The sequence below is a fragment of the Octopus bimaculoides genome, chromosome 1 (genome assembly GCF_001194135.2).
Source record: "Octopus bimaculoides isolate UCB-OBI-ISO-001 chromosome 1, ASM119413v2, whole genome shotgun sequence".
In the NCBI taxonomy this organism is placed as follows: domain Eukaryota; kingdom Metazoa; phylum Mollusca; class Cephalopoda; order Octopoda; family Octopodidae; genus Octopus; species Octopus bimaculoides.
Genome location: NC_068981.1, coordinates 52505820 through 52509038, shown reverse-complemented (window position 1 = coordinate 52509038; position 3219 = coordinate 52505820).

Below are 3219 nucleotides of genomic sequence, written 5' to 3'. Positions count from 1 at the left end.
ACTGATGCTTCTAATGTTCAGCTTTTCTCTCAAGATACTTACACTCTGACGGGTATTCACATTGACATTACACATCCTTGCGAGCTTACGTATGTCCTCAGCAGTTACAGCCCATGTTTCACTGCCATGTAGCATGGCTGTTCGTACGCATGCGTCATACAGTCTGCCTTTTACTCTGAGTGAGAGTCCCTTTGTCGCCAGCAGGGGTAAGAGCTCTCTAAACTTTGCCCAGGCTATTCTTATTCTAGCAGCTACACTTTCAGCGCACCCACCCCCACTACTAACTTGGTCGCCCAGATAGCGGAAGCTATCGACTACCTCTAGTTTTTCACCCTGGAATCTATTTGTTATTTTATTCTCTATCCTGCATTTTATGAATAATAGGGTCATTGATCTCCAAGCCTGTCATTGGCTCACTAAGTTTCTGCTGGTGCAATGACAAAGAAATTGTATTTCAGGCGAAATAAATACCACTACTTTATCAGTTTTCTCACAGATGTACATCAGTGAAAGATATACACGTGCAGGAGTGGTTGTGTGGTAAGTAGCTTGCTTACCAACCACGTGGTTCTGGGTTCATTCCCACTGTGAGGCACCTTGGGCAAGTGTCTTCTACTACAGCCTCAGGCCGACCAAAGCCTTGTGAGTGGATTTGGTAGATGGAAACTGAAAGAAGCCTGTCGTATATATGTGTGTGTATATATATATATATATATGTGTGTGTGTGTGTTTGTGTCTCTGTGTTTGTCCCCCCAACATCGCTTGACAACCGATGGTGGTGTGATTACGTCCCCGTAACTTAGTGGTTCGATTTGCTCGACTAAAGGCAGTGCTCCAGCATGGCTGCAGTCAAATGACTGAAACAAGTAAAAGAGAGTATATGTGTACATCTTTCTGCACGGTTTCTGTATAGTGTGTTTACCAGTTATATTCACAAGGCATTAGTCAACCTGAGGCTATAGTGGACACTTTCCCAAAGTGCTGCTACATAGTGGGATCAAAACTAAAACCACATGGTTGCAAACAAACTTTCTTTAACCACACAACCATGCATGTTGTTTAGCCTTAAATCAATGCTGATCAGACAGATATATAAAAGACATCCCAGCCATAACTATACAGTCATTTTTTTTCTTTTTAGAAATAGTGTATTTTAGACAAGTACTTCTCAAACTATCTGATGTGGCATATCAGCAGTTTTTTTTTTTTTTTCCTACATAAGCATTCTAAAATGTTTCTTTCTTTTCTGGAAACATGCTGCATACCCGCAGCTGATGGCTCCTGGACCACCACTTCGAGTAGCACTGTTTTAGACTATTATGCAATATCTTTACAATGACAGCATGTGATTTAAAAGAGATATGGCTGCTATTTTAAGTAGGTCAAGTGACTACATACAGGCTCCCTCATTGCCTTGTTAAAAGTTGATGTTATTACAACCAACTCCACAACATTATTGACAATCTAATACAAAACATGGTTTCCTTTCATGGAGACACCTGATGAAAATCTCAGTTTTGGAAATTAAATAGGTGTTTTGACTCTTTGACTTAGCTAGACATGTATCCTTTCAGCAGTACAGAAGCTGCATCTCATTCCATCTGCATATGGCTTTGATATTTCAAGAAACCTCCATTTGATGTTGTCACTCAGTTTCCACATGTGGTTTGCTAATATCATAGCATTTCTTTACACATTGCACTTGAATAATGACTTTGATTATAAAATCTTTCACCAGATGTATCCATTAAAATTTATTTTATTCATTTGGAAGACACCTCCTACACAAGGATGTCTACACAACAATTAACCAGACTACTACTCCATTCTCACACTAAACCTGCTCAATGCATATACCTTCACTTCAATAAACATACAAATTGGGCATATTAACATACCACTGCCAGTGGTATCTTGATATGCCCACTTAGACATGACAACAATAAAGGTAAATAATTAAGTAAATTCAATACAAATTACTTAGCAAATATTCTTTAGGATTCATTAAATTAAATATTTGCTGATGCTGCAAGGAGTACAACTTTTAAATACAGCTGAGTTAACTCCTTTCCATGCAAACATATATTCACTTTCAAGTAAATTTTTTTGTTTTTTCTCACAAAATTTCACACTACCAGTAGCCATATTTGAGGACAGACCTGAGGAATGATAGAGAATGATGGCAATAGCTTCAGCTAAACTAAGCCAGATATCTTCTTCCTAACATGAAACTTGAAGTAGTTTGTTTCAAATAAGACACTGAATATATGTATATCATTATTTTTATGCTCACTTAAATGAGACCAATTCTTTTTAACACAATGACCTGTCACATGGAAAAAGAGGAAGAAAACTCATGCGTCATCATCCATATGCACACTACATATGATTCCTGTGATATTTTGTTTTCCTCTCAGATCATCTATGTTTCATCAATTATGCACTGTAACATGACACATTGTCCTGTGGAGCATGATTGCTTCATTTCTTTCCTACCTTTGTGCATCCTCTGCATTCAGTGGATACATCTCACTACCATGCAGTATTGCATTTCACATGAGTCTCCTACCTTGATATTGGTTCATCTGGGACCTTGGATAGCAGGAGGTCAAGTTGTTTCTTGAAAACATCTACCCCTACTCCATGAAGATGCCTCAGATGTTTTAGCAAGGCCTTAACTAGCTATGGGTCCTTGAATCCCAAGCTGTTGCAGTACATAGTCTTCACTCTAGACAGGATAGCTGGGACCTTTGGAACAGTGCAGTGACATCCAGTTTGGTGGCTGGTATAGCTCTCAATGCCAAAGTTTGGTACTAGCCCCTCCAGGATCTGCATACCTCTCCTGTCTCCACTCCAGGGAGTAGAGTCACAGCTCTTTCAGTCTCTTCCTGTAGCTCAGTTGTTCCATTGATGCAATCTACTTGGTGTAACACCACTGAACTGCCTCAAGTTCTACTATTAATTTGACACTGTAGAGTGACCACAGTTGAGAGGAGTAATCCAGACAGCTGAGTATCTAGCACACACTGTAAAGTGGTTGACATTAGAAAGGTCTTCCAGCCATAGAAACCATGCTAAACAGACATTGGAGCATGATATGGCTCTTGGGCTCATGGAATTCAGTCAAACCATCCAACCCATGCAAATATAGAACATGGATATTAAATGATGATGATGATGATGATGATGATGATGATGATGATGATGATGATGATGATG